General features: G+C 45.5%; 1 protein-coding gene across 4 annotated transcripts in view; it reads left to right on the forward strand.

Annotated features, from left to right (window-relative positions):
* The window catches only part of Tiam2 (T cell lymphoma invasion and metastasis 2), a 193,085-nt gene that overhangs the window by 25,377 nt on the left and 153,089 nt on the right, over positions 1–14,619 (forward strand). Inside the window, exon 2 of one of the 4 annotated variants that reach the window (XM_006523225.4) lies at positions 10,444–10,684. The exons of the other annotated variants lie outside the window; for them this stretch is intronic. The gene's annotated coding sequence lies outside the window, so the exon portion shown is untranslated. The remainder of the gene's footprint in view (positions 1–10,443; positions 10,685–14,619) is intronic. 4 annotated transcript variants of the gene reach the window in all.

Below are 14,619 nucleotides of genomic sequence, written 5' to 3' on the forward strand. Positions count from 1 at the left end.
TCCCCCAAACAAGAAAATAGACCGATTGTTAGAATTACAATGGACTGTTTTCTGCTCATCAGAAGTTGATTTGAAAGGTTTTGTGGTAACATTTCACATTCTGGCTTTGGGTTGCCCTGAGACATCCCTGGGGGCAGGGCAAGGAACAATGGCTAAGCTTTGGCTGAGCTGCCGGTGGGAGGAGTTGGCTGGTGAGCCTGGCTGCTCTGCTTCCGGGTCAAAGGTTTCCTGGTATTGCTTACCCACTTTTACTGTACCTCAGGTACTTCTCTTCTTTGGGAACACTGGCATGGAAGAGTTGGCTGTGGAAGAAGGCTGACTGCTTTTCCTTTCCTCAGTGCAATAATCTAAACTAGTAACTCCCCAGGGAAAACCGCCCCTCTCTAAGGGTGGGGCTCAGGTTTCTGATCCTGTCGTTAGTTTTGGGAACATTTCAGGAAGTATAACTGAGCTCAGCGGAAAGAGTATCCATCTATTTCCTACTAGGAAATTGTAAAGATAGTTTTCAAGATATTTCATACTAGCTGATTTTAAGTTAACATTTTTAATGCTGAGAGGATCTGTACTAAGAGAAACAAATCCATAAGCCCAACCATAATACACGTGGAAGCCAAAACTAGTATTTCAGTGAGACTGGCGTGGACTGAAGATACTGTCACGGTTGAAGAGGAAAAAATTGGAATTTAATTTGGAAGAAGTGAGCATATTATTCGAGCATTAATTCCCTATTTGCTGAATAGATGTACAAATAAAGTTTAATTTTACTGTTTTGTTGTTGTTAATTCTTGGCATTAACTGTACCTTTCTGTTATTTAAATGGTCCAGAAGGCTCAGAACAGTGCTGAAGTAGACTCGTTCCCGTGTGCACTGACTGACCAACGTTGCTGGAACTGCAAAAACTATATAATTTCAAATTTAATTTAGCTCCTCTTTGTTCTATAATTAGGAAAATTAAACCCAGTTCAGTCCCAGAAGAGGTCTCTGGAAAGGCCTGGAAGCTCTGCTGCTTGTGATGATTGTGTTCGTCAACACGCAACCACATTAATGAAAAGGATGGCCACCCAGCAGATGGGCGATCATCTTAGGGACAGGGTCATTCGGATTCCCTACATGGTTGGTGCTCAGGTGCCCTTACATAGTGGTGGTAACAGTGCTACAGCATAGCGGTGGGAACGGTGCTACAACATAGCAGTGGGAACAGTGCTACAACATAGCAGCGGTGGGAACAGTGCTACAACATAGCAGCGGTGGGAACGGTGCTACAGCATAGCGGTGGGAACGGTGCTACAACATAGCAGCGGTGGGAACAGTGCTACAGCATAGCAGTGGGAACAGTGCTACAGCATAGCAGTGGGAACAGTGCTACAGCATAGCAGCGGTGGGAACAGTGCTACAACATAGCAGCGGTGGGAACAGTGCTACAGCATAGCAGTGGGAACAGTGCTACAACATAGCAGCGGTGGGAACAGTGCTACAACATAGCAGCGGTGGGAACAGTGCTACAACATAGCAGCGGTGGGAACAGTGCTACAACATAGCAGCGGTGGGAACAGTGCTACAACATAGCAGCGGTGGGAACAGTGCTACAACATAGCAGCGGTGGGAACAGTGCTACAGCATAGCGGTGGGAACAGTGCTACAGCATAGCGGTGGGAACGGGGCTACAGCATAGCGGTGGGAACAGGGCTACAGCATGCTTATATTTTGGAACAGGAACTTTTTTTGTCTTGGGTCTTTCAAGACAGGGTTTCTCTGTGTAGCCCTGGCTGTCCTGGAATTCTCTCTCTATAGACCAGGCTGGCCTCAAACTCAGAGATCTGCCTGCCAGACTTGCACAACAGGAAAAAGTAAAATTTAAATTTCATCAGGACTTGGAGTTCAGTGCTTTATCAACAATTGTTGATCCATCTTTGGGTAAATCTGTCTGGGCAAAGAGGGGAACTCTGCATAGAAAGGGCAGGCTTCACGTAGGCCTTTTAAGTGCAAAGTGATTCATTTAAAGATTCACTTCACATAGTAGGTCTTCAGTAAATGTGTGTTAGAAAATGTTGAGTGGAGGAAAGAGGAGCAAGCGAAGGGGGTAGATAGCATTGAGATGCATCTTCTATCTCCCCCACCCCCTCAGTGTTCCCCAGACACTTGAGCAGGCTAAGCAGACCCCCTGCAGTTGACCAGTGTCTCCAGAGCCTTTGGCCCTTGTTGGTTTAATTGTCTTTTTATTTCAGTTGATCCCATAGGTCTCATTACTTCTAAAACTCGGAAAGTATTCGAAGATTCAGAAGGTTTATGTCGGTACATTGCGCTTGTGTTACAAGGGGCTTTGAGTGATCTTCCTGCCACCCTGAAAGCCCTCCCCTCCCGTCACCAGCCAGGTTCTGTGTTGTCCCCTCTTGGTGTTCCACATCATGCTAGCTGCTTGCAGGATTCTGTGACTGGGCCCAGATCTTCTCTCCATTAACTGTTACTTGTGTACACTTGCGACTAATTTTCTGGGCTCCAGTTTTCTTGCTTATAAGATTGCAATAGTAAACTATTTCCCTCAAATCTAAGTGTGAGTCTAAACGGTAGGATGAGCCTTTATACTATACCTGACATATACTGGGTGATAAAAAATTCCAGATCATAGTTTACATTCCCTCCTCTTCACCCTCCTCCTCTCCCTCCTCCCCCCCTCTCAACTTCATATCTCCTCCCCTCCCCCACCTCCTCTCTCCTCCACCCTCTCTCTTTCTGTTGGAGTTGTTTTCTAGTGATGAAGGATTGCTCAGGTGGAGATTGTCCTGCTTCAGCCTCCTACCTGCCCGAGGCTGCAGAACACAATAATGTTGTACTGCAGGTTTCTGTTGTGAGTGACTAATTTCAATGCCTGTGTTGTCCTGTGGTGGGTTTTGGGTAGGATCACTGCCCCTTCCATCTCCCAGAACAGACCACTCTTTCCCCTCATATGCTGGGGTCAGTATAAGTGGCTGTCATGTCTTTTACCCCTTCTTATCCACCCCTGCTCTCCATCCCTCTCTAGAGCCCTGCAGGCTGGCTGATGGTACGGTACCTGCTTGACCACACGAAGGCCTCCTGTCTCTATCTCACTTTTAGGAACTGGGGATGGATTTTCCTTTCGCAGTCTGTCATAGGCTAAGAAAGCTCCACGTGAACACTTTCTTTTGGGCTAAATTGCTCATTAAGAAGAATGCTCTAGTACTTTTTAGAGGGGTAGGGATGTAAATCCTAGCATGGTTCACAGTGACTTGTCTCAGGCTACACACACACACACACACACACACACACACACACACACACATATGCTGTAGGAAAGAAAAGGGTGGGCTCTGGACTCTCGCTGCTGGAAACATTCCTGAGCTCTCTGGCCCCTGTTGTCCCCCTGTGGTGAGAAGCATTTCAGCCCCATGCCGCCCTCTGACCTCTATTTCCCACTGGAGATATTGCCTAGAGTTATTGCTCCTCATCCCCCTTTTCCCCCCCCAGGCCTGGGCGGGGTTTGTTCTCTGTGCTGCTTGTGTGTTATTGGATTTTCTTGTGGCCAGGTACAGCAGGCAGAGGAGGGAGGGGCCCAGCCAAGCACAGTTTGCTGCCTCCCATGAGATTCGGAATTAGCAGTTATGTATGGCAGTTTTGTGGTTCCTCTGCCTGGCTTGTTTGCATAGTCCCAGGTTCCATTCCCGGAGCCGTGAAAGGCAGGGTCCCATTCTCTGTGTTTTCACAACACAGCACTTCATGCTTTCGTGCTCGAGCTCTGTACCCACTATCAGCAAATGCTTGGTTTGTGATGCTCTCAGGTGGAGGTGTGGACACCTCTTGGACACCACTGGTTTCTTGGATAGAGCTGTGGGTCTGGTGGGTCATGTAGTTTTATTAATATTTTGAAGATACTATTTTTTTGTTTTGTACTATTTGTTTGTTTGTTTAATCCATACTGTTTCCCACAATTGCTATACTAGTTTATGATCGAGGCGACAGTGTTCGGGATTAATTTTTTCAGTCTTTTTGATACCAAACCTTCATACTCCAGTGGCTGATGGCTCACTGTGGTTTCTTTGATTTGCCTTTCTTTGGCTGTCATGTTGAGTGTAGTTGAATATACCTGTTGGCCAATTGTATATCTTCTTTATAAGTGGTTACTTAAGTCTTGCTCTTTTAAAATAATTCTTTTTCTGCATTTATATGTCTATGTGTACACATATGCATGCATGTGTGTGGGCATGTGTGTGTGCAGAAGCCAAAGGACAACTTGCAGAAGTCAGCCCCTTTATCTGCCATGCAGGTTCTAGGAATCAAACTCAGGCCAACCATTGGTGACGAGCACGAGCACGCTAACCTACCGAGCCGTCTTGACAGCCAGGTTCCTGGATTCTAAATTAGTCTCCCGCCCCTCAATTAATTTGGAATTTCTTATGTATTCTGGAAATGAACAACTCAAAAATACAGCTTGCAAGCATTTTCTTCTATGGGACCCATGCTTTGCTGGCTCTCAAGCTCATATTATTTGTGAGGAGGCTTGTTAGAAATTGTGTACAAAAGACCATTGTTTCTGTTCCCACGGGAGCACCAGAATAAAGGATTGCTTACCTACTATGGCGGTGGTTCCTCTGAGCCTTGTTCTCAGAAGCAAAGATTTGGGAAAGTGTATACAGTCAGAAGATTGACAGGTAGCTGGGAAGGCACTGAGAATGAAAAATGGGGTTATTTGCTTTTAACCCAACTATAGCCCATGTTAAATTTAAACCATTTTTCCAATTTTCCATTTGGCAATAATTTGTACAGTAATTTAGTATTACGAAATAACCTCTGACCAAAACCAATTAACTTTGAGTTTCTCGCCTAGAAGGGTGCTTTATACAATTTTAGAAGCATTTTCTGGAGAAATGGACTAAGATTTCCATGGTAATTATGATCTTGAGGTGTTCTGGTGTCAAAGAAGATGCATAGTGCACTCTCCTTTGTCTGGTAATTACTTTTTCATCTTCAACCCCCTCCCCGAATAGTCTTCCTATCTGTGTCCTTACTTAGATAAATAGTTAATCAATCAGAGATTAGAATAATCTCATTACCCATGGGAATTTCTCTTAGGGCTGCAGGATTTAATGTGGTTGTGGGGGAGCTGTTAGCATCCAGAGCACCACTTAGGGACCAGATGGACTCACTGGAAGTGACTTTCAGGATGACAGGGAAGGCTCTAATGAGACAGAGGAGCAAGCATAGAGGGAGCCTGGGCTAGTTGTTAGTGGAGTGGCTTTAGTTTCCAGTGGCAGTGGGGTAGCCATTTCTCCTCTCTGCTTCCCTTTTTCTGTAAGAGAAATGGAGCTTTCAGAAGTACAATTATACTTGTTCAGTTTCATGAACGTCGAGGAAAAAAATCTAAGAATGTGCCTTATTCTGTGCGTGTATGCGTGTGTGCGTGCAGAGGTCAGAGGTCAATCAAAGGTGTCCATCTTGTCCTCGTTGCTGGGGTTACAAGCATGCACCATCATGCCTGGCATCCCCTCCCCCACCCTCTTAAGGTGTGTTTTGGGCATTCTCCAGCTTGTGTGGCAAGCACTTTACCAAGTGAGATACTGCCCTATCCTGCCAGTTTGCTCCTCAGGCTCCTTTTAGTAGCTGGAGAAATGAAACTGCGGGTTGGAGAGATGACTCAGTGGGCAAGGTTTTCAACTGTGCACACTTGGTAACTTGAGTTTAGCTCCCAAGAATCTATATCGAAAAGCAGACACAGCGTCGCATGTGTGTGCATGCATGCATGTGCACACGCACACCTCTCCCCACACCCCTACAATCTCACTGCTCCTATGTGTTCCTGGGGGTAGGGGGAGGCATCGAGGAGAATGCCCAGAGGCTCTCAGAGAAGCTGGCCTGGTGCACACAGCTGTGAGGAGTCCCTGTATCAAGGGGGAAAGCATGGAAGTTGCTCTTTACCATGGCACACATGTGGAGGTCACCTTCATGCACACATGCATAAGTGCACTCATGTATGCACACACACACACACACACACAAGCATGGACACACAAACACACATGCACACACACAAGCATGGGCACACAAACACACATGCACACACACACACACAAGCATGGGCACACAAACACATACTACCAAATATGCGCACACAAACACACACACACACACATACACACGTTCAGAAAAGTAGGAAAAACAAAAAACAAAAACCAAGGTTCAAGGGTTGGCTGTCATCCCCATGGCTTTGAATTTTGTGTGAATATTTTGGTCTAGCTCCATACTACAGAGAAAAGGGTATGATGGGAAAAAACATAGCAAGAGTTGAGTGAAGCAAGGAATTCTGTGTTGAGCTTCTGTGATTTGTGGACGAGGAAGAATTGTTTCTTTTCCTTTTTGGGGGGGGGGGGTTGGTTTCAAGACAGGGTTTCTCTGTATAGCCCTGGCTGTCCTGGAACTCACTTTGTAGACCAGGCTGGCCTTGAACTCAGAAATCCACCTGCCTCTGCCTCCCGAGTGCTGGGATTAAAGGCGTGCGCCACCATGCCCGGCAAATTGTTTCTTAAAGATAGATAACAGAAGAGTTCATACATTCATGGAAGGGCTTTCTGTCATACCATGTCAGACAAACACCTCATTCTCGTCGGCTGTATTAGCCATGACTATTTGCTAAACACTCCCTAGGCTGTAACCTTACCGTACTTAAGATGCAGTCAGATAGGCTTTAAAATGCATTCATTCTCACTCTGAGGCAGTGATTTCCAGGCTATGGGGTGAGACCCCTTTGGGGCTCTCATATCAGATATCTTGCATATCAGAGATTTCATTACGATTCATAACAGTAGCAAAATTATGGTTATGATGTAGCAATGAAATAATTTTATGGTTGGGGGTCACCATGACGTGAGGAACTGGATGAAAGGGTGGCACCATTAGGAAGGGGGAGAATGTCTGGAACATTCTCACTGACAGTATGACATCAGGTCCAGTTAGGTCAGTTTGAAAAAAACTTTATTTACTTCTCAAGATCACTGACGTTTTCAGCTTACATTACCTCCCCCCACGCCCCGTACTTTAACTGTAGAAGTGTAATTATAATAACCAAACTTTCCTGACCACCTTGAAAGTGCCAGTGGCTGTACCCAGGTCTTTGTGTAATTTTATTTAGGCCTCCCAAACCCACAGGAAGTACACCATTGCCTCATGACAAAGAGGGGTAAGCAAGACTCTGTTAGAAATCTGCTGGCCACGCAGATGGAAAGGGGTGGGTCCTGTTGGTCCATCCCTTCCATCTTTTGCTAAGCAGAGCAGGAGGGACCTACAGAGCATTTTCCTACAGAGCATCTTCATCAATAAGCCCTCGGCAGGCCCATCAGTCAGGTCTTCCAAGGGCAGGCCCTTGTTTGAGGAGTTGCCCCAGTTGATTCTGCCCCACACTAGGTTAGTGACACCTACTCTATTACAGGGTCTATTAAATTTAATTTAATACGGGAACTGTATTAAAAGGGTTGCAGCATTAGGAAGAACGAGATTTACTGTTCTCTGTAGTTTATCTCCCTGTTTTCAGAATCTGAAGCTTGACAAGCTCTTGCAAGCACGAGCTTAGCCCTAGATCTTTTATAGCTCCCAGTCTCTTAATTATTATCAGTCCCCACAACAGTAGATCCCAGACATGGGGAACTTCACTTGAGAGGTGGCCTACCCTACATCATGCAGGCAGAGCTCATTGTAAGATGATTGTCTGGTGCTTATTGGATGAGCAGCACACATGAAGCATGCCTTAAATTATATCCCTGTATACTTTTCACTATGTCTCATCCCCAGTAATGGTTTAGATCACAGGCCTCTCTCCTCAGTGGGTTGATTGAATAACTAATACCAGCATACCTGGGGGAGAGGAGAGTATCTACTTTCCAGAAGGACATGCAGGTGGAATCCTGCAAGGTGTTTCTTGCACTGAGAACAGAGTGAAATGCTCTCAGTCACAGTTTGATTTCGTTACCACTGACCCATATAATGAGCGGTAGTTTCCAACGCCTGCGGTGTCTCATGTTCAGAGCCCATTTGAGGATAGAGCATTCACATGCTCCGTTCTGGTCACTGGACTGTTCTCGGAGCTCTGAGGCGGGAAGACTTCCTTCTTAATTTGAGGAGATCTTGCTCCCCCACTGTGGTCTTAGGGATGTGCTCTGAACTCTCTCTGCAGCTCTGAACATACATTATCTGAGACCGAGGACTCTTTTGGCTCTTGCATGTTTTCCAGTGTCTTCTCTGTGACATCATGGCTTTGGGAGTTTGCATGGTTCATTGTATTTTCCAGGTTTGTTGGTTTCTTTGAGCAGTCATTTTTAATGTTCCCGACTCTGATCAAATAAATACTCTGATTGCCTCTTGTTCAGAGCAGCCAGGTCTTGCTTTGTTCACATAATATTGTTCAAATTTTTTCCCAAGGTACTTAGAGATTTATTTAAATTATCCTCTGTCTTGTGACTATGGGGCCTAAATTATGTTTCCTCTAGGGCAGAGAGCCCTTGGCTCATTCTGACCCTTTAATATTGTGTTCTGGATTTCCTCAAGTTACTCATGAGCTGTTTTTTTTGTTTTTTTGTTTTTTTTTTTAAATGAAGTTACCTTTGATCTTCTCTGCAATTGCAGACTTTCCAAAACAGGCCTTGTCTTAAGCAGGATGGCTGACTCTCCATCCCTGCTGATGTCAGAAAAAGTGGGCAGACCCTCCTTGGGTAAGTGAGAACAGTCAGGAGGCTCTAAACAACTTTCAGTTCCTCGATAACAAGAGACTCCCTGAGTCAGCTGTTCTCACCCTGTGGGTCACAACCCCCACAGGGGTCTCATATCAGATGTCCTGAATATCAGCTATTTATACTATTACAACCCATAACAGTAGCAAAGTTTCAATTGTGAATTAGCAATGAAAGTAATTTTATGTCTGGGTCACCATAGCATGAGGGATTGTATTCAGGGGTCGCAGCATTGGTTCCCTTCTAAGGATTCTTTTTGTTGGAAAATAAAACAGAGGAAATGGCAGGGCTCGGCTGGGTGCCTTTGCCTATTGTTACATCAGCAGAGATACGCCATGGCTCCATGCATGATCTTCACTGACTGTGTTTGACTGTAGGGCCCCATGGAAAAGAATCCCTCACTACCAGGCTGCACTTTCCCAGTTTGATCCTTGCTGTTGGTGTGACTGGATTTTTTTCTCCTCCCTTCCAAGATCTCCTCAAACTTTGTGGTCCCCCATGTGCTTCTTTCCCAGTTCTTAGCATGGTCTGTTTTATTTGAAACTGCACAGTTGTTTTTAGCACAAGCCCAGGAGCGTGGGGGCTGGAAGGTGTTCTGTCAGCGTGAGGAGCTTGGGTGAGAGGAATCCACCTGGTATTTCACTCTGAGTTTTGTACTTCTCTGGGAACTTCCTTTCAATGTTCTGGGCCTCTTTACAGAGGGAAGGACACTCAAAATTAGCCACCTGCAGAAGGGCAGTTTCTTCTGTCCCAGCCACTATGTGCACCCAGCTGTGTGTCTGTCAGTGGAGCTTTGATTTGTTCCTAGTGTGAGGGGAGAGATGCAGTGGGAACCATAGGCTTCTGTGGAGATGTCTCTGTGGGGATGTCTCTGTGGGGGGATGTCTCTGTGGGGATGTCTCTGTGTGGGGATGTCTCTGTGTGGGGATGTCTCTGTGTGGGGATGTCTCTGTGGGGATGTCTCTGTGTGGGGATGTCTCTGTGGGGATGCCTCTGTGAGGGGATGTCTCTGTGTGGGGATGTCTCTGTGTGGGGATGTTTAGAGCCTCCTGACTGTTCTCACTTACCCAAGGAGGGTCTGCCCACTTTCTCTGACATCAGCAGGGATGGAGAGTCAGCTTTACCCCAGTGGGCAGCACTCAGGATATCTTGTGCCCAAAAGCACCAAACTTGACCTGTGAGGAGCAGAAACCTAGCAGCACTCCAATCCTGAGTGCTCTGTGGATCTCTTCACAAGGCTCTTTGAAGCCCAGTGAGGTGTACGTTAAGCAGTGTAGAGAAGGACAGTGTCTCTCATACCTGTTTATTTATGTTTTATGTTTTAATATTCTTTTGTTACTGCGAGTGTGTGTGTGTGTGTGTGTGTGTGTGTGTGTGTGTGTGTGTGTGTGTATGCATGCATGCAGAGAGGTCAGAATTCAACTTGAGGAAGCTGGTTCTGTTCTTTCAACATTTGAGTCCTGGGGATCAAACTTAGGTTGTCCAAATCAACAGCAAACATCTTTACCATCTGGGTCATCTTATTGGCCCCTCTCCATTTGGTTTTGGAGAGGAATGGAGGCATGAGAGACTGGCAAATGTTACTATTGCATAGGAGGTTCGACTTGGCACCAACAATGGAGTTACTCAGGACAGAGTGGCCAATGCTGATGTCAGGGTAACTAAGGGAGGGTCTTATTAAAATTCATATAACAGTCCCCTTCCATCCTACTAGGTTCTGGTACACCCACAGAAGAAAAACAACAAGAGAATCGATGGAGCTACAAGGAAAAATGTGGCCCTGACAGTGTGAGCTAGCGTGTCCCAGGATAAAGTACTCAGCAAGAAGCCCCCATGGCAGCATGTTGGCGAGGCTGAGAAAGCAGGGATGGGAAAGAGGATTTGGAAAGAGAGCTGTGTGTTTGAGAAGAGGTAGCATTGTGAGACCCCCTACTTAAAGCGTTTCTCCCTGGAAGGTAAGGCCCCTGGACGTCCCCCAAGCTTGTTTTCCCTGATCTCTAAAAATACAGCCAGAAAGAAGCTCTTTGTTCTCTATAGCCAGCAAAAAGCCTTTTTGTTTCTGTGCCTTACAGCCAGAGATGCGATGATTGTGGGGAGACCTAGCCAGGTGCTTGCTTGGCTCCCTGTACCAAGGACATGGAGATAGATTCCACAGAGAAGAGCTGTAGCCAAACTCCTCCCAACTCCTCCCAACTCTCCTCCCAACTCCTCCCAATTCCTCAGCTAGCTGTTAAAAGCTCCCTACTGTTACTGCTCAGGGTCGAACTCCCCTGCCCTGCGCCGCTGAAGGAGTTCATCCTCAGCTAGCTAATAAGAAAACCTCTTGCAGTTTGCATCAGGTGTGGTTTTCTCTCCAGTTATTGGGGTGCCAGCCAGCTCATCCCAGGACTTGAGCTGAGGTCTCCCCAGTTTCGGGGGTCTTACAGCATCAGGACTGTGGGAGAATTGTGCTTGAATTATTGCAGGATAATATTTTTATAGGATGGTAATGATGTAACAAACACACGCAGGGCATGCTTGGACAGAAAGAGAACTCAAAATCCTTAACGCAGGTTTTGAAAGGCACTGTGGCTCCTTGTTGCAGCACATAACCAGGGCTGCTGCATCGTGGCTTTGACTGGCTGCCAGGTACAAATGCAAATGATGTGATGGGGGCTTGACCCCCAGGCCCTCTTTCTATGGAGCATGCTGGACTGTCATTTTTATCATTTTTCAGGGAGAGAGTACTCAAGGGTAGATCACGTGGTGGAGGCAGAAAAGGGTGTGAGTTTTCACAATAGGCTTGTTCTTTGGTTAGTTCATCTCTGGGACTTACACAAAGTATGTCATGGGAACTGGGGATTTGGCTTATGTTGGTAAAAATTCTAGCCTGGCATGCACAAGGCTCTAGGTTTGTCATTACCCACCAGTCAACTAAGCAATTGATCAATGATAATGGGATATGGTTCTGTTTCGTCTGTGTTTTCCCTGCTTCTGCCCATTGACTTATAAGGCTGGCTCATCAGGGATGGCTGGCTCATTAGCACCGTGATAATTGCTAGGTTTGGCTAGTGTTGGGAAGTCTGTCTTTTTTTTTTGCCTGCAGCTGAGCTGTGGCATATCACTCAGTTGTGTTAACAGCAGTCCTCCTTGTGTTGTGGGCATCTTAACAACTCATTCTAAGCCCTGGGTTTTCTGATTGGTCCATTTGCCAGAATGGCTCTAATTTGAAATGATGGCCTTTAGAAAAAGCATCAATTTTTTTTTAAACAAAAAGATGGCATAAATGTTTAGTGGGAAAGGAAAATAAACTAATTAACCTTAACCCAGGCAAGATACTTTTATTTATAATTTTCTTTTTAAATTAAAAAAAAAACAAACACTCCCCTCCCCCCCCCAAAAAAAAACCCACCAAACATCTGATCTTATCTGGCAAAAAAAGAAAATGGTAGTTAAGGGAAAAAAACCGTATTTTAAACTATGTTAGACATATGTCTTGCTGAAAGAGCTTTCTCTGGGGGGGGGGGGGACCTGTGCAGCCTTTAATAGTTTTGTCCAACACTTCCTCAGTACTTCCCCTTTGTGAGTGACAATAGTGAGATTGTCCCTGCTATTGGTTCAGAGTGTCTGAAACTGTCCTCTGATGAATAAGAACATTACAGGAGCATATTGCAGCTGAAAACATACCCCCTCCCCCAGCCAGTGGTTCTCAACCTGTGTGTTGTGACCTGTATATCAGATATCTACATTACAATTCATAATGGTAGCAACTTTACAGTTATGAAGTAGAACAGAATTTAATTTGTCATCCTGTGTGAACTACTGTAGAAGCCATGTTGATGGAGCTGTCCACATCTGCTAGAGAGCTGGTTCTTCATATTCAGTTCCGTGTCCCTCTCTGGAGGATTGGGACTGTGCAGCCCTCAGAAATGTCCTTGTATTAGCACCTCATGGAAGAAAGTTTACTGTGGCTTGTGTATGGTTCTGGCAGCAGGGGTGCATAATGACAAGGACAGTGTGATGGTAGGCAGCCAGAGCCGAAGCTGGCCAAAATCACTTTTGTTACACAAGAAGCCAAGAGAGCACACTAGAAGCGGAGCTATGATAGAAAAATATCTCTCATAGAGTTTCCATTGCTGTGAGGAGACACCATGACCAAAGCAACTCTTATAAGGACAACATTTAATTGAGGCTGGCTTACAAGTTCAGAGGTTCAGTCCATTATCATCAATGTGGGAACATGGCAGCATCCAGGTAGACATGGTGCAAGAGGAGCTGAGAGTTCTACACTTCATCCAAAGGAAGCCAGGAGCAGACTGTCTTCCAAGCAGCTAGGAGGAGGATCTCTAAGCCCACCCTCAAAGTGACACACTTCCTCCAACAAAGCCACACCTACTCCAACAAGGCCACACCTACTCCAGCAAGGCCACACAACCTAATAGTGCCACTCCCTATACTAATTGGCCCCAGAATATTCAAACCATACCAATACTCAAATCCTATCCACAGAGTTGTACTTTCTCTAGCAGGGCTCCATACGTTCTAAAAGTTCCATAACCTCTCCAAAACATGCCACCATACTGGGACTAAGTGTTCAAATACAGGAGCCCATGGGGGAGGCAATTCCCTTTTCTTTTTTTTTTTCATTCAAACAACCACTGTTCCCTCTCACGTACATGACAGCCACTGTCTTTCCAGTCAGTGGAGAGTTCATTCCTTGAAGTTCATAGTCTTCTTGATTGAAAGTGAGGCTTTTAATTCAGTTATCATTTCTTTTTTAAAAAAATATTTTTTATTAGGTATTTTCTTCATTTACATTTCAAATGCTATCCCAAAAGTCCCCCATACCCTTCACCCCCCACTCCCCTACCCACCCACTTCCTCTTCTTGGCCCTGGTGTTCCCCTGTACTGAGGCATATAAAGTTTGCAAGACCAAGGGGCCTCTCTTCTCAATGATGGCCGACTAGGCCATCTTCTACATATGCAGCTAGAGACATGAGCTCTGGGGGTACCGGTTAGTTCATATTGTTGTTCTATCTATAGGGTTGCAAACCCCTTTAGCTCCTTGGGTACTTTCTCTAGCTCCTCCATGGGGAGCCCTGTGTTCTATTCAATAGCTGACTGTGAGCATCCACTTCTGTATTTGCCAGGCACTGGCATAGTCTCACAAGAGACAGCTATATCAGGGTCTCCTTTCAGCAAAATCTTTCTGGTGTATGTGATGGTGTCTGTGTTTGGTGGCTGATTATGGGATAGATCCCCGGGTTCGGCAGTCTCTAGATGGTCCATTCTTCGTCTCAGCTCCAAACTTTGTCTCTGTAACACCTTCCATGGGTGTTTTGCCCCTTCTTAGAATTGGGAACAAAACACCCATCAGTTATCATTTCTTGATGCTAAATGTCAACCACAGACAAAAGTGCTAGAGATGGGTAGGAGAAGCCAGTATAAACAAAGAGGAAGGCGGATAATTATTTCATCATGGCACACTGTAGGTGTGCAAAGTAATAAAAGGCTTTCCATGTAATATGAAAGATATAATATTAAAGATCTAGTATTGACACTGTGTAATAAAGAATCTGCTGTCATCAGCCAGACCACGCCAATGGCATACGTTTGTTGAAAAAGTCCTTCAGAAAACGGAGTCCTGGGTACTCCGTTTGAGGACTGTGACCTTTGAGGAAGGAAAGACCGAGGTTTGTATTTTAACACCTGCCATTTAATTGTGGGAATTAGTTGAATTTCTGCAGCCTGTGTTCACACTGAAGAAATGATTTCAGATGCTGTTTCTCATAGTCCTGGTATGGGATAGATGAGAACATTTTGTGGCTTCAGGAGAGCCTGGGACGTGGTTGTTGGCTGAACAGTTGTAAGCCAGAGCCATTTCCTTCTCTTGGGGAGTCATTACTTGGG

Source organism: Mus musculus, chromosome 17 (genome assembly GCF_000001635.26).
Source record: "Mus musculus strain C57BL/6J chromosome 17, GRCm38.p6 C57BL/6J".
Lineage (NCBI taxonomy): Eukaryota > Metazoa > Chordata > Mammalia > Rodentia > Muridae > Mus > Mus musculus.